The sequence below is a fragment of the Syzygium oleosum genome, unplaced genomic scaffold (assembly GCF_021117445.2).
Source record: "Syzygium oleosum isolate NSW1041296 unplaced genomic scaffold, Sole_v2.1 Sole_v2.16, whole genome shotgun sequence".
Classification (NCBI taxonomy): Eukaryota; Viridiplantae; Streptophyta; class Magnoliopsida; order Myrtales; family Myrtaceae; genus Syzygium; species Syzygium oleosum.
The window spans coordinates 6213415-6235459 of record NW_026607500.1 but is presented as its reverse complement, the minus strand read 5'-3'; the positions used below and the strand labels follow the sequence as shown (position 1 = coordinate 6235459).

General features: G+C 47.2%; 1 pseudogene; it reads left to right on the top strand.

Moving 5' to 3' along the window:
* The first annotated feature begins 3408 nt into the window (after nt 1-3408).
* Nucleotides 3409-20535, top strand: LOC115684381 (disease resistance protein L6-like; annotated as a pseudogene).
* Nucleotides 20536-22045: the final 1510 nt, after the last annotated feature.

Genomic DNA, 22045 nt, shown 5'->3' with positions numbered 1-22045 from the left:
CACTTCCATAAGCTTGTTCACCTATGAACACGTATCTTTTGGAGTGTTCAGAGTATCTAATAAAGATACATTTTTTCCCTCTTGGGCCTAATTTGTCATATTTATGGGAAGAATCATGAACATATGCTATACACCCCCAAGGTCGTAGATTACTTAAGTCTGATTTCCTACTAGTTCACAATTCATAGGGGGTGGAAGCGACTGACTTAGAGGGCACATGGTTAAGTATATAGGCAGCAGTCAATAACGCATCTCCCCAATATGATACAAGTAGATTTGCCTGTGCCATCGTAGACCTAACCATTTTCAATAGGGTTCTATTCCTTCTCTCAGCAACTCCATTTTGTTGCGGAGTACCAGGAATAGTTAATTGTCTTACAATTCCCTTTTCATCACAAAGTGCCTTGAATTGCTCAGATAGATACTCACGTCCACAATCGGTTATCAATGCCTTTATTGTCTTGTTCAACTGATTCTCTACCAAAGCAATATATCGTCTGAAGCAATCCAATGCTTCGGATTTATGGGAGATCAGAAAGACATAATCGAAACGCATGAAGTCATTTATAAACGTGATGAAATGCGAGGCTTCATGCCTCGCCTTCACATTCAATGGACCACAAATGTCAGAATGTATGAGTTGCAATGGAAGTTCAGTTCTGATTCCTTTACCAAATGATTTTCTAGTTGTTTTTCCCGCTAAACAATGCTCACATACGGATAGATCAACATTAGCGAGTGACCCTAAAAGACCTTCTCTAGCTAATCGTTTCATTCTTTATAACCCAATGTGACCTAGTCTAGCATGCCAAATATTTGCAACAATCTCCACATCACTAAAAGATACAATTAAAGAAAAACAATCATCAACATTAACATTATACACATTATAGTCAATGTCTAATACCATAAAACCATTCAGTACATGACCAAAACCATAATTCACTGTTCCAAACAAAATGTCAACATAATCACCATGAAAATTCAATACATAACCTAAGCTTAGAAGAACAACTATAGAGACCAAGTTTCGCCAAATATCTGGAGCATAGAGGACATCATGTAGGAATAGGTTCCGACCATCACGTAAGGTTAATTTACATTGCCGATACCCTTCACTTTAACTTTTGAGTTATTTCCAACATATATCTATCTTCTTCCGGGCCGAATCCGACGATACTTCACAAATGCTTCTCGGTCTCTAGCTACATGGTCTGTTGCTCCCGAGTCTACAGTCCACATAAGATGAGATTCAGCAAGCATTACAGTGCTAGAAACAAAAGCATTACTTAAAGTAATAGAGTAATGTGGTACCTCTTTCGGTTCGGTGCATTCACGAGCGAAATAACCCAGTTTACCACAGTTATAGCACTTCATCTTGACCTTGTCCTTCTTCCCGTCACGCTTTTTGCGTCGGAGGGACTTAGCTCTTTTGGGCGCTTGATCAGTCTCATTCTCTTTGTTGTTGAATTTATGGTTCCTCTTGCGCTTGAAGCCCGAAACTTTGCGCGAACCCGATTCAGCAACATAAGCATGGGTAGAAGATCTCAATGCCTCTAGGCGCTCATCCTCTAATTCCAAATGACGTGCTATATTATCAAAAGTGACGATATTCTCATTATGCGTCATGTTGATTTTCATATGCTCCCAACTGTTAGGAAAAGACCTTATAACAGCATGAACTTGCTGTTCATCAGTTAGGGTATGACCTGCCGACTTCAGGTCACGTATCATATTTGACATCTACCGAAAATGCTGCCTCATAGTTTGATTTTGGCATTTTCGGAATGTGTCAAACTTGATGGTGAGTCTCCTCAATTTAGTGGCAAATGTACCCTCAAACTTATTGTTCAAGGCAGCCCATATGGCTTGAGCTTTATCATAACTTTTAAACTCACACATGGGATCACCTTGCATACAGCTCAGCAACATGACACGAGCAATGCTATTTTTTCTTTTCCAAGCTTGATAAGCTTCTTGATCTCTTCTGTGTTGAGCAGAAATTCCATGCTCAGATTCATCCATGGTGTGGTTGAGGGTTTCCAAAACCTCTTGCTCCTCAAGGATGTATTGAAACTTTCGATGCCAAATATCATAATTGTCACCATTTAGTTTCTCACCGTTATTAAGGTCAGTCACAATGGTCTTGGATGCCGAAGCCATAATCAACAACTACTACACATTGACATAATAAACGCAAAATTAATACTAGCACATTTTTCACATTAACACACATATAAATTTGCAGCAAAGACAAACTAAATTAATGATAATTCAACAAAAGACGTAGAAACAAAAGTTCACTATGTTCCCAATCAGCTTCTATGTTCGATTATTCTACTATCATTAACTTATTTAATTTGCGCAAATTTTAAGTTCTAGGTGAGAATTCCTTCGAATTCTACCAACCTACAAACTCCCACTAGAAAAGATAATTAAAAAATATCTAGAGTAATAATCACATCCTTTCTAGTAATTATATAGCATGCAATGATGTAAATCAATATATAGAACATTCATGCAACAACTATAATCAACAGCGAAATTCATGACGTAATGAAAAAACAAGGATCTCCAGCCATTGTTCGAGTATGCTTGGAACCAGGGAATTGCAAGCATGTTAGACCATATACATGCTATCATCGAACCAAGCTCTACCCAACTTATATGTGGTCACTTACACGTAGGCTAGCTTCTGTATCTCCAAAACCATAGGGAAATACAGGTTCAAAGGAATAAACAATGCATTTATACCCATCTAGGGTTCCATATGCATTTTTTTATACCTTTAAAAACCTCAAACATGTAAAATAACTACATCACAATGTAGAGCACTTCCATACGAACACAAGGACAACAACCACGCTCCAATCGGAGCTTCCACGCACCCACACGCGTTGCCTAAGTGCGCAGCGCGTGTGCTGCACGCGCAGCATGCCAAAACCGGCTCTAAGCCGGTCCGACCGATTGATCGGTCAAACCAGACAGACCGGTCCGATCAGTTGACCAGTCAATCGGGTCGGGTCGGACTTCCAGGTCAAGTCTCCGGTCGAGTCAGGTCATCAGTCGGGTCAGATGATGACATTATCGATGACGTCAGCGGGTCGGTTACCGACGGTTTGATGACGTCATTGATGACGTAAGCATATGCCGGTTCAGCGACGCGTGCATGGCGCTCACGCACCGCGGCTTCTGGATGCGCGTGTGGGCGTGTCCGGCGTCGTTTGGTGGTGTGCCACCCGCCGTTCTGTTCGTCTCGACGAGTACTTTCACCCCGTATGATCAAAATCGATTTTCACCATAAATTTGTCTTTTGAAAATCGACCGAACAAAACTGTTGCCCATAACCTCCAAGCCCATTCTTCGGTTCGGTTCATTTTCGACGATTCCTCTTGCAATTCCCGAGCAATGAAGATGCAGACGGTATGATGTTCATCATCTTGATCTCCATATCAAACAGCAAGCGAAAAAATTCGACGGAAAAATAAGGCAGAGATCATAACATGGGCTCTGATACCAATGTTGGAAAAAAATTATCGGGAATGACTAACCTCTTGCGGTTCTCGACAAACGAAATACCCAGGAATATACGTTGATTCACCGGTGTGCAATAGATGAATCTTCGACTTCACGTTGGTTCGTATACAATCACGAGGAAGGTATACATGTTCCACAACGTTAATGCCGATCGTTTCTCAAAATAGATAATGAAAGCCTTTTTTTGTGTTCTTTGATGGAGAGAGAAGGAGAGAGCATTCAGTTTCTGCAGAACGTTCTTTTTTTTGTCTTCTCATCACCCAATGGTTATTTTCAGAAACTATTTAAAAAACACTCTTAAAAGATAACCTCCCACACCTTTTCAAAAGGTCTCTCTTAGATATGCATCCTATTAGAGCAAATGGTGTCCTTGGACACACCTCGTCATGGACGAACCATCATGATATAACAGATAACATTCACTTCCTGAACAGCAAAGTCCTGGTAATGCTACCTGTAATCCAATTTCTGTAAAAATGAGTTATAGGTGAATACCATAATGGCTGTTTTGCTGCTATGACCAAGATTCTCTTATGGCCTTCCCGGCATAATGTTTCTTGAAAAAACAAGCGAGAACATTCAATTTCACGAGTGGAAAGAAGGATTAGCAGCTGTAAAAGCAACCAACATGGAGATAACTTCTAGTCGGGACTGTGCATCCTCATCAGCTAAGGAACTTGTCCATAATTCTGCACAAATCCCTGAAATGAAGATTCAGCAAGAAGGAAAACCTTGCTAGCTCCATGGTGTAACATCATCAACCTCCACGTCATCTGGATATGGCTATGATGTTTTCTTGAGTTTCAGAGAACCTGATACTCGCTCAGGCATTACAGATTTCCTGTATACAAGCCTATTAGCTACTGGAATCCACACATATAGAGATGATGAAGAGCTGTGAACTGGAGAAAAGATCGGTCCTGAATTAGTCAAAGCAATCAATCACTCAAAAATTTCAATTCCCATCTTTTCCAAGGAGACAGAAGATCATGCCCATTTTTCACGATGTTACACTATCCGAGGTTCGTCATCAAACTGGGTCTTATGGAGATGCCTTTGTTTTGCATAAGAAGCAATTTGCTTGTGAGGTTATCAGCAAATGGAAGGCTGCTCTCAAGGAGGTTGGCGATCTAAAAGGATGGGACATTGATTCAATGACCACTAGGCACTTGATCATAGCTTCTATATATTGCTACGTACCTTTTTCTTCATGCTTCTAATTCTTTTTCATTTTCTTTTTTGCTTTCACAATATAAGACGTGAAGGAGAGCTTGTAAACCATATTGTCCATAAGGTTATAGTAGAGTTGAAAAAGGTTTATCTGCTGGTGACTGACTGCTTGATCGGCGTTGAACATCATATGAAGGAAATCAATAGAATGTGTGGGGATTCTTCGGAGGACATAGAGATTCTCGGAATCCACGTTATGGGGGGTGTAGGAAAGACTACTCTTGCAAAAATCATATGCAACCAGCTATCATGCTGTTTTGAAGATTGTTGATTTCTTTCTAATGTCAGAGAAATGTGACATTCCGAATTTTGGCCCATTTTTGGGATTTATAAAACGGGTATTTCGTCAGTGCGCTTATAGTAAAAATCTCGCCCGGGAACTGATCACTCCCGGTTATTATTTTTTTTAAATCTTGAGATTTCGCTAGAATCGCATTCGATCGAATTTGGCCGTTATTTAGACCTCGAACTTGGCAGTCGATTTTCGGGAGTTTCAGGACGAATTTAATTGGACGGTGTCGATATTATCGTAGCCAGCGTTGAGATTGTCAGGAATAATGGAAAAATGGGAGTTTTTGACCGGGTGCGAATTTGGACTAGTAGACCTCCCTCGCTATAGTTTGATTTAATTAATTCGGCCTTTGTCCCTTTTTATATGCGAGGCTTATTTTGGATCGGTAGATCGCTTTCGGTTTTGAAATTGGGTCATCGGATTGCATTTAATATTTGAATCGCGACCGTTAAATCGATTTTTAGTTTAAACCGTGTCCGTTGGATCGCGCTCGAAGATAAAAATTATCTTTTTCTTTCTCTCTCTCTCCTCTCTCCTCTGCGCCGCGCCACCCACCCCCCCGTGCAACGTCCCTTCGCGCACGTCTCTCTCTCTCTCTCTCTCTCTCTCTCTCTCTCTCTCTCTCTCTCTCTCTTTCTCCTCTGGCCGCGCACGTCTCCCCTCAGCCACGCCCATGCAGACCTACCCTGACACACTCTCTCTCTCTTCCTTTCTCCTTTTCTTCTCTTTCTTCTTCTTCCTTTCTCTTCTTCTTCTTCCTCGTCGCTTCTGTTCCAGCCTCTGCGTCCGCTTCTGTTCCTTTTCCCTGTTGCCCGACGCCGATCGCCTGAGCTCGCTTGGCCGTCGCGCGCCGCCGTCGCTAGCTCGACCGCCGCGCCGCGCCGCCTGACCAGCCGCTTGCAGTTCCCTCGGCCGCCCCGTCACCTGGTCAATCTCCCCTCCCCCGACTCCCGTCCACCGCAACTCCTCCCCGCCTCCGCAGCCGCCACTCGGTCGCCCTCCGCCCGACCCCGCTCCACCAGCAGCCGACGCCGCCGTCTCCCTCGCGCCTTCGCCATGCCGCCGCGTCGCTCGGCAGCTTCGTCCCGATGCTACCTTCCTCCTCTCCCGAACGCGCGAGCTCAGCTCGCCGCCGCTTGCCGCCGCGTCCGGCGAGTCCCAGCCGTCGTCCAGTCGTCCGGCCAGCTCCCCAGCGCCGTCCCGACGCCTGAGCGTCGCTGTCGTCCCGCCGAGCACCCCTCTAGCCGCACCAACCGCCTCAGCCGACTTCCTCTTCTCTCCTTTGTCTTCCCGCCGTTCGCCGCCGTGCCGCCGCGCCGCGCTCGCTCCATGGCCAGCCCGACGCCACCCGACCCGGCCAAGATCACAGGCTAACTCCGTCGCCGCCGGTTCACCCTCTCCCTCGCCCCGATCTCTCTCTCTCTCTCCCTCACCCTCACCCCCACCGATCTCTTTCTTAGTTCGCCGCCGCCGCTTGCCGCCGCGTCCGGCGAGTCCCAGCCGTCGTCCAGTCGTCCGGCCAGCTCCCCAGCGCCGTCCCGATGCCTGAGCGTCGCTGTCGTCCCGCCGAGCACCCCTCTAGCCGCACCAACCGCCTCAGCCGACTTCCTCTTCTCTCCTTTGTCTTCCCGCCGTTCGCCGCCGCGTCGCCGCCGCTCGCCGTCGCTCCAGCCGGCCAGCCCGACGCCACCCGACCCCGCCAGCAGCCGCGCCGTGCCACTCCGTCGCCGCCGGTTCACCCCTCTCCCTCAGCCCCGATCTCTCTCTCTCTCTCTCCCTCACCCTCACCCCCCAGCTGATCTCTTTCTCAGTTCGCCGCCGCCGCTTGCCGCCGCGTCCGGCGAGTCCCAGCCGTCGTCCAGTCGTCCGGCCAGCTCCCCAGCGCCGTCCCGACGCCTGAGCGTCGCTGTCGTCGCCGCCGAGCGCCCCTCCAGCCGCACCAACCGCCTCAGCCGACTTCTTCTTCTCCCCTTTGGCTTCCCGCTGTTCGCCGCCGCGTCGCCGCCGCTCGCCGTCGCTCCAGTCGGCTAGCCCGACGCCACCCGACCCCGCCAGCATCCGCGCCGTGCCGCTCCGTCGCCGCCGTTTCACCCCTCTCCTTCAGCCCCGATCTCTCTCTCTCTCTCTCTCCCTCACCCTCACCCCCCAGCTGATCTCTTTCTCAGTTCGCCGCCGCCGCGCCGCCGTCGCCGCCGCGTCGCTGCTGCCGCTGGTCACCGCCTCGGTCAGCCCACGCCCGGCCAGCCGCCAGCCCGGCCCGTGCCCGGGCTTGCCCAAGCCGTGGCCGGCTCGTCGCCCACGCGACCAAGCCGCGCGCCCGTCGCCGTGCTCGCGCCCGTGCCCGTTGCCCGCGCTCGTGCCCATGCGTGTGCCCGTGGCCGAGCCCGTGGCCGGGCCTTGTGCCCGTGGCCGAGGGCTGTGCCCATGGCCGAGCACCGTGGCCAAGCCCCGCGCCCGTCGCGCCCTTGCCCGCGCCGAGTGAGACACTGTTCACTCGGGCCATTTTAGGCCCGAGCCGATTTTCTCCGGGCCAAAACCAAGTAAGTGACTTCCTAAACCCTACCTAGTACTTTGGGTATTTTTAGACTTGTTTAGGATGTGTTTAGTACTGGCTTAGGACTTTAATTAGGCGTGGGCTAATTAGACTGATTGTGCTTAATTGGTGAATTATTGTGGCGATAATTGTGCGGCTGATTTAGTGATTGACTGAGATAAATATGCCTGACTGAATTGTCGTGGCGCTTGTGGGTGAATTGGATTAATTGAATGTGCCGACTTGAATGTCGGGTCGGTGGGCCGATGTCGGGAGCATGAATTGAGTTGACTGATGTGGCGTGCTAGATTGACATTGGTGAAAGGGTGGTGATTGAAATTGATTTATATGACTAAGAGCATGGTGAATTTTGTATTGTTGTTGTCTGGACTCACTTGGGTGATATTTGAACTTGTGAATGCCATGAAATTGATTGAATTATGTGGCGTGTATGCTTGATAAGCCCGGATCGATCGGAGGGCTGCCAACCTGAGGGGTGTTGACCCGGGTTGTGAGAAAGGACCTGTGGGGTGTTGACCCGGGTCGTGTGAAAGTAAGAAAGGTCCTGTGGGGTGTTGACCCGGGACAGAGCCCGGATTGATCGGAGGGCGACTAGGGGTGTTGACCGGGTCGTGTGAAAGTTTGTTTTTGAAAGGTCCTGGGGTGTTGACCGGGACGAGCCGGATTGATCGGAGGGCGACCAGTGGGGTGTTGACCCGGGTCGTGTGAAAGTTTGTTTTTGAAAGGTCCTGTGGGGTGTTGACCGGGACAGAGCCGGATTGATCGGAGGGCGACTCAGTGGGGTGTTGACCGGGTCGTGTGAAAGTTTGTTTTTGAAAGGTCCCGTGGGGTGTTGACCGGGACGAGCCCGGATTGATCGGAGGGCGACTGTGGGGTGTTGACCGGGTCGTGTGAAAGTTGGATGGATGCGCATGTGAAATGTGTTTGGGTTGAATTGGATGAACGTACGTGTGTATGGCGCTCAAATGATTTTGATGTGTCATTGACTATTATTGCATTATTATGATTTGACTAATGTGCAGTGTGGGCATGTGGTTGGATGGCGAGGTAAGTCCATTTATGTGAATTATATATATGTAATCGGGTAGATTGCATGTACGACTTGTCTGGGTACGCATTGGCCTATGTGGGGTATAGGGGGTTGCTTATTGAGACTCGTTCTCACGGTTATTATATAACTATTTTCAGATCTGCGACCGTGATTGATTGGAGACGACACCAGGGTATCTCGGGGATGGAGGACGGGTCAAGTTACCCCATATTTTGTGTGCCCCTCTTTTGTATAGCGAAGTAGGATACCCCACCACTATTCCCTTTTGATGTTGTGTATTTGGAATTATTGTTTTGTGCTATCCCTTTGTCATATTTTATTGTCTGGGTTGTTTTAATTTCGCTTCCGCTTGCCTTTATCGTTGGGTGTTTCGTTTGGGTCGGCGACGTGTCTGGGACGTCGCGTTCAATGATCGACCATCGCGGGATGATCGCGCGCTCGTAGGGTGCGGGGCGTGACATCCCCGTTGATTTGGTATCAGAGCAAGGTCAACTCGAACCAAGATGGTCGAAGCTTGGAGTGATAAGGAGCGATGACTTTGGGGTAGCTAGTTAGGGAGACTTGTTGGCCATGCGTTACCTAGAGTGCTTGGTTGTGATTGCTGAGTGATATTATGCACTAATACGTGAAATGCAGGTGCGACAGGACTTGAGGTTAGTGCACGATCGCTGTTCTTTGTGATTGAGTGGTGTTGTGATTGACTGCCTGCTTAGTGAATTATTGTGATTCACTGCCTAGAGCTTAGACTGGTATAGTTGGCCTAGGTCTTTAATTCCCAAGAGGAATTATAGCAGGTAAGTGAGTGGTGTGAACCCTGTGTGTACGAGTAGCCGAGGTTGAGGTCGAGGTCGTGTAAGTCCGCAAGTTGGAGTTGTGGGGGATCCCAGATGGAACGAGATTTTGATGGCACTCGAGGAAGTTGGAATTTTAATGCGAAGGCAAACTGAGGAGCGAAATGCGACTATTACTACTGATTCTGAGGCCGCTGTTGCCGCCACCAATAAAAGTAACGGGAATCGTGGGCATAATGGAAATGTTGGGAATCAAGGCCAAGGGTAAGTTAATGCAGTTAGACAAATGCATCAGTTGGTTGGAATATTTTTTGAAATTTAAACTTGTGAGGTTCGATGGGAAGAGGTGACCCGGAGGCTACATTACTTTGGACGGGGGGCTTTGAGGTATTCGGGTGCACTGATGATGAGAAAGTGACCCTGTGTGTATATCAACTTTAAGGAAATGCAAATGATTGGTAAGAGGGCCCCCGAAGTGGGATATTTCATAGGGCATATTTCCAAGCTGGGGTGTCGTTATCGAGGCCTTCAATGGGAGGTACTTTCAGAGAGCACGTGAGGACAGAAAATGATATAGTTTCTTTGGCTTCGCTAGATTCGGATGTAATCGATCAATACGAGGTCGAGTTTATAAGGTTGCCTAAGTACGAACCAAGGATGGTCAAGGACCATGTGGATAGGACAAGGAGGTTTCGGGATGGATTGGAACTGGAATTCCGCAATCAGTTAGTATTTTTGAGTCTTGAGGGATTACAATGAGTTGTATGAGAGAGCTCGATGGTTGAGACGGATACGAGTGAAAGGGCTACCGAAATGGATCGCGGTACGCGCCGGCTAGGGACAATAGGAACTTTGGAAAGAAGCCTATGACAGAGAATCAGAGATTTGTCCCTCTAGTAAAAAGGAACTTTGGGAAGCCGAATTACTATTCCAACGCCGCATGTCGGTCTTATGGAAAGAGGCGTAGGAATGACCATTGCCAAGGTGGAAGTGGAGCATGTTTTGGATGTGGCCAACATGGTCACCAAGTGAGAAATTGTTGATTCGACAGGTTAGACCACTGATGCAATTGCAGCAACCGCAAGTAGGACATTAAGCGGGAACTGCCCCGCAGAATAATCAGAATCGGCTACGGACGTAAGGAAATGTGTATGTTGTGATTGGGAAGGAATCAGAGAATTTGTCTTAAAAGCCTAGATGCATTATGTGATGCACGACGTATAATTGCTTATAATGGGTAGGCGCAATCGGTTTAAGGATTTCTAAATTACTGACGATATTCTTGGACGAGTTGGGAAGGATATGTGTTGCTTGGAGATTTCGGATTTTGTAAAGGACTAAGGCGATTATTTTGAGAGACCATTGGAATGAAATTGGATGGGTTGAGCTTTATCTTCGAGGTGTAAAAAGGTGATTATTTTGTGGATGACTAGTTGGTTGAGGAACTAAGGCTAAAGGACATAACCGAGGTGTGTAACCTTCTCGATGTCTTTCCTCAGGAATTGCCGGGATTGCCACCTAATAGTGAAGTGGAGTTTGTGGTTGAGTTGGCCCTAGGGACGGAACCAATTTCGAAAGCACCCTATAGGATGTCGTTGTCAGAATTGAAGGAATTGAAGGTTCAAATGCAAGAATTATTGGAAGAAGGTTTTATTCGTCTATGTAAGTCTCCATGGGGAGCGCCGGTTTTATTCGTGATGAAGAAGGACAGATCGTTAAGATTATGTAGTGACTACAAATAGTTGAGTCAGGTGACTATTAAGGATAAACGCCTGTTGCCAAGGGTAAATGACCTGTTCGACCAGTTATAAGGGACATCAATATTTTCTAAGATTGACTTGAGGACTAGTTTCTACCAATTGAGGATCAAGAAGGAGGACGTGCCGAAGTCGGCATTTAGGACGAGGTATGGACGCTATGAGTTTACGGTGATGCCGTTTGGACTGACGAATGCCCCTGCAGCCTTTATGAATTTAATGAATCGGGTATTTAAGGAATTTCTGGATTAGTTTGTAATCGTGTTCATAGACGATATCTTGGTATACTCGCAGAGTCCCGCTAAGCATAAGTTACATTTGGAAAAGAGATCTATGGACTTTAAGGGAACACGCACTCTATTCTAAGTTTAATAAGTGCGAATTCTGGCTTCATTGAGTAGCGTTCTTAGGACATGCGATACTGGGGAAGGGATTGTAGTGGATTCGACAAAGATTGAAGCCGTCACGAATTGGCCGAGGCCGACGTCAGTAACCGAGGTTCGGAACTTCTTGGGTCTAGCAGGCTATTATAGGCGCTTCATGGAAGGGTTTTCGGCACTAGCTACGTCGTTGGCACGGTTGTTAAAGAAGGAGACGAGGTTTGAATAGACGGATGAGTGCGAAAGGTGCTTCCAAGAATTGAAACAGAGGTTGACGACCGCGCCAGTGTTAGCGATCTCGTCAAGTCCGGGAGGATTTGAGAATTACAGTGACGCGTCGTTAGGAGGATTGGGATGCGTGCTAATGCAACACGGGAAAGTAGTGGTATATGCATCGCGTCAATTGAGACCGTATGAGCTGAACTATCCGATGCATGACTTGGAATTTGACCGTAATTATATTTGTCCTTAAGATTTGGAGGCATTACTCGTGTAGGGAGACATTTTAGATTTATACAGATTATCAGAGTTTAAAGGTATCGGTTTTCTCAAAAAAGGAACTTAGCCTGAGACAGCGTCATTGGATGGAACTCCTTAAAGACTACGACTGCGATATTTTATATCACCCCAGAAAGGCTAATAAGGTAGCGGATGCACTGAGTTGGAAATCGAGCGTTGCGCATATGATGGTCAAAGAATGGACCTTGTTGGAATGAGTCCGAGATTCAGAGTTTAAGTTTGAAGTGAGCCATGTTTTCAAGTGTACTTGTCGTATTGAGGATTGAACCGGAGATCCAAACTAAGATTAATGCTTTACGGTCGACGGACCCAGAGATTCAAAAGATTCTGAGTAAGGATGCCACAAAAAGGAAATTGGATTTTCAGGTATCCGAGGATGGAATACTGAAGTTCCGTAGACGGTTGAGTGTACCCTGTGATGCCGAGCTTAAGGAGGGGATTTTGTCAAAAGCTCACCATAGTAATTACAGTATTTACCCGGGTAGCGCGAAAATGTATCAGGACCTATGGCAACATTGTTGATGGAAGGCATGAAAGTAGATGTAGCAAAGCACGTGACCGAGTATCTAACATGCCAACAAGTGAAGGCACGGCATTGTAAACCGGGTGGATTGTTGCAGTCATTGGAAATCACCGAATAGAAATGAGAGCATAACGTGACGGACTTTGTTATGAAACTACCAAGAAGCCAAAGGGGCCATGATTCAATTTGGGTTATAGTAGATCGGCTGATAAGATCAGCACGTTTTCTGGCAATGCGAAAGGACTTCGCGTTAGGAAGGTACGCAAGATGGTGCGTGCAACAGATAGTTCATCTTCATGGAGTACTAGTGACGATCACTTCAGACCGTGGTCCTAAGTTTACTGCCGCTTATTGGAAAAGTCTTCATACGGCATTAGGAACAAGGTTACAGTTTAGCACGGCCTATTAGTCGCAGACGAATGGCTAGTCTGAGAGGACGATTCAGACTTTGGAAGATATGCTGCGACCATGTGCATTGGATTTTAGGGGAAGTTGGAAAGAATAATTGCCTTGGTTGAGTTTGCCTATAACAATAGCTATCAGCAGAGTTTTAGAATGGCACCGTTTGGGGCATGGTATGGCAGGGTTTGCAGAACACCGGTTTATTGGGATGAGTGGGTGAGAGGAGCATCACGGGTCCCAAGTTGGTTCAGCAGTCAATTGAAACAGTCAGAGTGATTTGGGAACACCATGGAACCGAAGGTGCGACGTGGGAAAGTGAAGAGTTGATGCGACACCAATACCCCCATTTGTTTGAATAGTTGGGTTGAATTGTAAATTTCGAGGACGAAATTTTTGTAAGGGGGGAAGAGTTGTGACATTCCGAATTTTGGCCCATTTTTGGGATTTATAAAACGGGTATTTCGTCAGTGCGCTTATAGTAAAAATCTCGCCCGGGAACTGATCACTCCCGGTTATTATTTTTTTTAAATCTTGAGATTTCGCTAGAATCGCATTCGATCGAATTTGGCCGTTATTTAGACCTCGAACTTGGCAGTCGATTTTCGGGAGTTTCAGGACGAATTTAATTGGACGGTGTCGATATTATCGTAGCCAGCGTTGAGATTGTCAGGAATAATGGAAAAATGGGAGTTTTTGACCGGGTGCGAATTTGGACTAGTAGACCTCCCTCGCTATAGTTTGATTTAATTAATTCGGCCTTTGTCCCTTTTTATATGCGAGGCTTATTTTGGATCGGTAGATCGCTTTCGGTTTTGAAATTGGGTCATCGGATTGCATTTAATATTTGAATCGCGACCGTTAAATCGATTTTTAGTTTAAACCGTGTCCGTTGGATCGCGCTCGAAGATAAAAATTATCTTTCTCTCTCTCTCCTCTCTCCTCTGCGCCGCGCCACCCACCCCCCCGTGCAACGTCCCTTCGCGCACGTCTCTCTCTCTCTCTCTCTCTCTCTCTCTCTCTCTCTCTCTCTCTCTCTCTCTCTCTCTCTTTCTCCTCTGGCCGCGCACGTCTCCCCTCAGCCACGCCCATGCAGACCTACCCTGACACACTCTCTCTCTCTTCCTTTCTCCTTTTCTTCTCTTTCTTCTTCTTCCTTTCTCTTCTTCTTCTTCCTCGTCGCTTCTGTTCCAGCCTCTGCGTCCGCTTCTGTTCCTTTTCCCCGTTGCCCGACGCCGATCGCCCGAGCTCGCTCGGCCGTCGCCGCGCGCCGCCGTCGCTAGCTCGACCGCCGCGCCGCGCCGCCCGACCCGGCCGCTTGCGGTTCCTCGGCCGCCCCGTCACCTGGTCAATCTCCCCTCCCCCGACTCCCGTCCACCGCAACTCCTCCCCGCCTCCGCAGCCGCCACTCGGTCGCCCTCCGCCCGACCCCGCTCCACCAGCCGCCGACGCCGCCGTCTCCCTCGCGCCTTCGCCATGCCGCCGCGTCGCTCGCTGGCAGCTTCGTCCCGATGCTACCTTCCTCCTCTCCCGAACGCGCGAGCTCGGCTCGCCGCCGCTGCCGCCGCGTCCGGCGAGTCCCGGCCGTCGTCCCGATCGTCCGGCCGCTCCCTGCCGCTGTCCCGATGCCTCGAGCGTCGCTGTCGTCCCGCCGAGCACCCCTCTAGCCGCACCAACCGCCTCAGCCGACTTCCTCTTCTCTCCTTTGTCTTCCCGCCGTTCGCCGCCGCGTCGCCGCCGCTCGCCGTCGCTCCAGCCGGCCAGCCCGACGCCACCCGACCCCGCCAGCAGCCGCGCCGTGCCACTCCGTCGCCGCCGGTTCGCCCCTCTCCCTCAGCCCCGATCTCTCTCTCTCTCTCCCTCACCCTCACCCCCGTGATCTCTTTCTCGGTTCGCCGCCGCTGCTTGCCGCCGCGTCCGGCGAGTCCCGGCCGTCGTCCGGTCGTGCCCGGCCAGCTCCCTGGCCGTCCCGATGCTCGGCGTCGCTGTCGTCCCGCCGAGCACCCCTCTAGCCGCACCAACCGCCTCACCCGACTTCCTCTTCTCTCCTTTGTCTTCCCGCCGTTCGCCGCCGCGTGCTGCCGCTCGCTGTCGCTCCAGCCCGGCCACCCGACGCCACCCGACCCGCCAGCACGGCCGCAGTGCCACTCCGTCGCCGCCGGTTCACCCTCTCCCTCGGCCCGATCTCTCTCTTTCTCTCTCACCCTCACCCCCACTGATCTCTTTCTCGGTTCGCCGCCGCCTGCAGCTCATCGCCGCCGCGTCGCTGCGCCGGCGTCACCGCCTCGGTCGGCCCGGCGGCCCGGCCACACCAGCCCGCCAGCGTGCCGGGCTTGCCCAAGCCGTGGCCGGCTCGTCGCCCACGCGACCAAGCCGCGCGCCCGTCGCCGTGCTCGCGCCCGTGCCCGTTGCCCGCGCTCGTGCCCATGCGTGTGCCCGTGGCCGAGCCCGTGGCCGGGCCTTGTGCCCGTGGCCGAGGGCTGTGCCCATGGCCGAGCACCGTGGCCAAGCCCCGCGCCCGTCGCGCCCTTGCCCGCGCCGAGTGAGACACTGTTCACTCGGGCCATTTTAGGCCCGAGCCGATTTTCTCCGGGCCAAAACCAAGTAAGTGACTTCCTAAACCCTACCTAGTACTTTGGGTATTTTTAGACTTGTTTAGGATGTGTTTAGTACTGGCTTAGGACTTTAATTAGGCGTGGGCTAATTAGACTGATTGTGCTTAATTGGTGAATTATTGTGGCGATAATTGTGCGGCTGATTTAGTGATTGACTGAGATAAATATGCCTGACTGAATTGTCGTGGCGCTTGTGGGTGAATTGGATTAATTGAATGTGCCGACTTGAATGTCGGGTCGGTGGGCCGATGTCGGGAGCATGAATTGAGTTGACTGATGTGGCGTGCTAGATTGACATTGGTGAAAGGGTGGTGATTGAAATTGATTTATATGACTAAGAGCATGGTGAATTTTGTATTGTTGTTGTCTGGACTCACTTGGGTGATATTTGAACGTGTGAATGCCATGAAATTGATTGAATTATGTGGCGTGTATGCTTGATAAGCCCGGATCGATCGGAGGGCTGCCAACCTGAGGGGTGTTGACCCGGGTTGTGAGAAAGGACCTGTGGGGTGTTGACCCGGGTCGTGTGAAAGTAAGAAAGGTCCTGTGGGGTGTTGACCCGGGACAGAGCCCGGATTGATCGGAGGGCTGACCTGTGGGGTGTTGACCCGGGTCGTGTGAAAGTTTGTTTTTGAAAGGTCCTGTGGGGTGTTGACCCGGGACAGAGCCCGGATTGATCGGAGGGCTGACCTGTGGGGTGTTGACCCGGGTCGTGTGAAAGTTTGTTTTTGAAAGGTCCTGTGGGGTGTTGACCCGGGACAGAGCCCGGATTGATCGGAGGGCTGACCTGTGGGGTGTTGACCCGGGTCGTGTGAAAGTTTGTTTTTGAAAGGTCCTGTGGGGTGTTGACCCGGGACAGAGCCCGGATTGATCGGAGGGCTGACCTGTGGGGTGTTGACCCGGGTCGTGTGAAAGTTGGATGGATGCGCATGTGAAATGTGTTTGGATTGAATTGGATGAACGTACGTGTGTATGGCGCTCAAATGATTTTGATGTGTCATTGACTATTATTGCATTATTATGATTTGACTAATGTGCAGTGTGGGCATGTGGTTGGATGGCGAGGTAAGTCCATTTATGTGAATTATATATATGTAATCGGGTAGATTGCATGTACGACTTGTCTGGGTACGCATTGGCCTATGTGGGGTATAGGGGGTTGCTTATTGAGACTCGTTCTCACGGTTATTATATAACCATTTTCAGATCTGCGACCGTGATTGATTGGAGACGACACCAGGGTATCTCGGGGATGGAGGACGGGTCAAGTTACCCCATATTTTGTGTGCCCCTCTTTTGTATAGCGAAGTAGGATACCCCACCACTATTCCCTTTTGATGTTGTGTATTTGGAATTATTGTTTTGTGCTATCCCTTTGTCATATTTTATTGTCTGGGTTGTTTTAATTTCGCTTCCGCTTGCCTTTATCGTTGGGTGTTTCGTTTGGGTCGGCGACGTGTCTGGGACGTCGCGTTCAATGATCGACCATCGCGGGATGATCGCACGCTCGTAGGGTGCGGGGCGTGACAAGAAACTTCACAGCTAAAGGGCATTGAGTGTTTGCAGAATCAGCTACTCTCTAATATCCTCAAAAGAAACTGGTCGAACATTAGTAATGCTGACGATGGAATTAAGACAATACAAGAAAGATTGTGGCGCAAAACGGTTTTGGTTCTACCTGATGATGTTGATAAAAAGATTCATTTGAATGCACTTACTGGAAAGCCTGTGTGGTTTGGTCTAGGAAGTAGGATAATTATCACCAGTAGAAACAAGGATGTCTTCAATGTGCCTGAGGTCCGTTGTACTTATGAGCTTACTGTAATGGACTTCAATCAATCTCTTCAACTTTTCTGCAAACATGCTTTTAGAAGAGATCACCCTTTGGGTGAGAATGCTGCTTTCTCCAAGGAAGTGGTAAAAATGACTGGGGGTCTTCCTCTTGCTCTTGAGGTTATAGGTTCACTACTCTCGAGTAAAAGCAAAGCTGTTTGGGATGTTACATTGAAGAAGTTGGAAAAGGTTCCTCATGAGGAAGTTAAGAGAAAGTTGAAATTATGTTATGATGCTTTGGATGATCGGCAAAAGCAGATTTTTCTTGATATAGCTTGTCTTTTCATTGGATTTGATAAAAGGATTGTGCTACACATGTGGAACGCTTCCAATCTCTTCCCAGGTGAAGGTCTTCAAGTCCTTCAGCCGATGTCTTCGATAAAAATTGGAGAAGACAATAAACTATGGCCGCATGATCAACTAAGAGACCTTCGTAGAGACATTGTTCACCAAGAATGTAACATGGAACTAGAGAAGCAGACCAGATTATGGAATCACGAGGAAGCTTCAGACATTGTGATGAGAAAGAAGGTAAAATGGCATTAACATATTTGTCCCATCAATTTGACACATTTTATGCCTTTCCATGTTGATTGTTCACTTAAAATAAGGGGAGTTGTTAATTCTTGTTGACTTCTCGAGCGACATATTTATGGAGGGAAGATTAGTTGTCGCTTAAATATCATTTGCTTGTCTTTTTTTTTATTAAGTATCATTTCCTTGTTTCTTTTTTTTTGTTTCGCCTTATAGGGAACAGAAAAAGTGGAAGCTCTTTGTCTGAAGTTTGACCACCGGTTGCAGCAGTCTTTGACCAATGAATTGTTAGGGAGGCTATCAAATCTTAGATACATAGAAATGAGTCCTGTACTGGATAATTGGCCTCGGAGTGGCTTCTCAACGAATACACTCCCAAAGAATCCACCCATCCTATCTGAGCTTAGATGGCTTTCATGGCATAACTTTCCTCCTGTACTTACACTGACCACTTTTTCCATGATGAACATGGTCGTTCTTGATCTATCATGGAGTAAGTTTTCAGAAAGTTGGGATGGTTGGAGTCATATAAAGGTACTATTATTTTCAGTGAAACCCACTATTTTTTGTAGTTGCAGCCTCTTTATTCAATTCTTGATTACTTAACTCTTTGATCGTTGTTTACAGATGGCAAGGAACTTAAAAGTTTTGAATTTGACTGGTTGTGCTCAATTGCATTGAAGTCCTGACTTCACTGCATGTGTAAATTTAGAGCGGTTGATCCTCGAAAGCTGTGGAAGATTGGTTCAGATTGACGAATCTATAAGGCAGTTGAAGCAGTTGGTTCTTTTGAATTTGAGGTTCTGTCGCAAACTTCACAAGTTACCAAAAGGGCTGGCCAACTTAGATTCGTTGAAGGAACTTCTTATTGACTCAACTTCTATAAGAGAAATTCCAGGCTCGGGAGGGATGAAAAAACTCGAGATTCTCAGTGCTTGTGAATGTCTGTCCCTAAATTACTGCAGTTCAATTAGCAAATTAACCTCTCTATTTAGGCTCTCTTTGGAACACGTTGAGATTTCTCAACATCCTCTTGATATTGGAGTGCTTGTAAAGCTTAAACACTTATCTTTGAGTGGGTGCAAGTGGCTCAAGAGAATTCCGGACTCAATTGGGAATTTAAAATCACTAGTCGTGCTGAATCTGTCCCACACACATAGTGCAGAGTTGCCTAATTCACTTGGGAACTTGAAGAATTTGAAAATACTAAGGTTGTGCGGTAGTTCCATAAGAAGTATACCCAATGCAATTGAGATGTTGGAGAAGTTGGAAGAGATGCAGAGTTTTGCCGACGTCTGGAGGGGGCCATCCCTGATGATATTGGGAGGTTATTATCCTTGAGGATCTTGAAATTTTCAAACGCTAGAATATGTTACATACCAAGGCTTCCTGAAAGCCTGCGCAGTTTGCACATTGGTACGAATTCGATGAAGACACTCCCGAATCTCTCGAACCTGATAAATTTGACAGAGTTGAATTTGGAGATCACACAAGTTCCCGAGTTTTGTTTGGCTGAAGAGGATTCTATTTTTGTGGACACAATCGAGCTCGTACAGGATCCATCACCATGGTGGATTGGAAGGTAATGCAATCTGGAGTCTCTAAAGTTGTCCTGTGACACCATAACTGTCCTCCATGCAGATATTGGTCTTCTCTCTGAACTTAAAAGACTTGAACTTCTTTGTTTTAACCTGCAGTTCCTCCCTAGGCTTCCATCAAGCTTATTGTGCTTGCTTGTTAAATCCTCTCGATCACTGGAAACATCAATTGATCTATCAAATTTGAGGGAACTATCCGAGCTAAGGATTTATTCTTCTGTAATAACAGGTGTCCATGGCCTTCAAGGTTTGGAGAATCTTCAGACTTTGGACCTTAGAGCATTAAATACTCTTGAGAGACTTACCTGATCTTTCAAACTTAAAGAAGCTCAATGAACTGCATTTGGGGCACTGTAATAATCTGGTCGATATTCAATGTATTCAACGCCTGGGAAATCCGAGAATGTTGAAGGTCATAGAGATTGTACAACTTGAGAGATTACCTGACCTATTAAACTTGAAGAAGCTGACTGAACTTCACCTGCAGCAATGTCCTAGTCTAATTGATATTCAAAGCTTTGAGGGTTTGGAGAACCTGATAATGTTAAAGCTAGGTGAACTCCCTTTGCTTGAGAGATTGCCTGATCTCTCAAACTTGAAGAAGCTCACCAAACTTGATATACAGCAGTGTCATAATCTTGTCATGATTCAAGGAAGATTAGATTCACTGGAAGACTTGTGCATCTATGGATGCAGATCTTTGGTTGAGGTTCCTGATCCTTCCAGCTTCAAGAATCTGAAATCTCTGCAATTGCATGATTGTGAGATGTTACATGTGGACCAGGTTTGGGTCTCGAAATCTGATACATTTGATACCTTATTTGGAAGTTCAGAATGTTCAATGATGAGAAGGTTAAGCATCTGCGTGTGTCAGTTGGGTAGACAGTTTTTCTTGCTGTCACACCCCAAAAACAACTAGAAAAGGGGGATGACACGGCCATCCTTCCACACGAAGGACGCAGCCACGACAATAACCAACAACCTGTTATCAACATATATATCTCAAACCACATATATATCAGATAAACCAACGGGTTGGTTACATCATCAGAGTTTCTATAATCCACCAAAAGAACATGTACATCAAGAACTCAGCCAACCCGACGAACTATCAACAACCTTACAAACGACTCCAAAAATCATACCCAAAAATCTAACTCCCAAACGTCCCCGCGATAGCGCTCTCGTACTAACGGCCGCTAGCCGAGGAACCTGAAAAGATTGGGAAAGAGAGGGATGAGCAACCACAGCTCAGTGAATAGTACATCTCTTCTAAGTAGATCGAGCAATCACTATGCATGTGTACAAAGCAATACCAGAACTTCAGAAGTCAAACCCAAGGTTTAAAATACATATAGAATCACATAAGAGTTATTTCATTTCATCAAAACTTTGTACAAGTCACAAATACACATTTAAATCCACCATCACAATTCAAACTATCAATGGTCAAGTCCATTGATCAATCTCTATACAAACCACGTCAATGGTCCATTCCATTGACTAATCTCAAATCACACATCAATGGTCTATTCCATTGATGAATCTCATATTATATCAAACGTCGATGGTCCATTCCATCGACCAATCTATTGCTCAATATCTAACTATGGTCACGACACAAAGCCTTGTGACAAGGCTACCAAGATTCCCCCCTTGGCAAGGTCTCCACCTACAAAGCCGGTGGCTCGGCCCAGAAGGATATCCTAAACCCGGTATGCATACCCCAAAACCCTTCAATGGGTTCACAGTCATATTGAGCATTAAACAATCATCATCCAATATCAGAATTCCAATCCATAATACATTTCACAAATCAAACAAATAACTTTCTCACAATACGGCTCATCCGCCAGAAATACATTTCGTAGAGCATTTCTTGAATAATTTCCGAACTCATTTCATAAACTAGTTCATAACACAATATACATATGTATCCTTTCATAATACATTTCCAAAAACGATTCCCAAATCATTCTCAAATACTAAAAAGTAGTAAATGCTCGATCCCAATTTATGCAGCAAAATGTTCTTTTAAGTTCAACATATATATTTATATCGAATCACAATTCTTTCGAGATATGATTTTTATAAAACCAAAGAAGAGATAGTACCACTCACCTTGAAAAGCTGAAAACTAACCTACAGCGGTTTCTCGAGCCGACGCACTCGAATACCTAACAATAAGCCGAAAAACGGTATCAAAACCGAGTAAAAGGATACTTCAACTACGATTCGGCTCAACTAAGCTTAGACGCTAATATAACGACTAAAAGATGCCCCCAAATCATTCGTCCAAAGCGATTATCCAAATTCGTCCACGATGCGGAATTTGAGCGTGAAACTTAATTGCGCCATAACTTTCTCCACTAAACTCCGTTCTAAGCGAACTTATAGTCAAGAGAAAGCTTATTCAGAGCACTACAGGA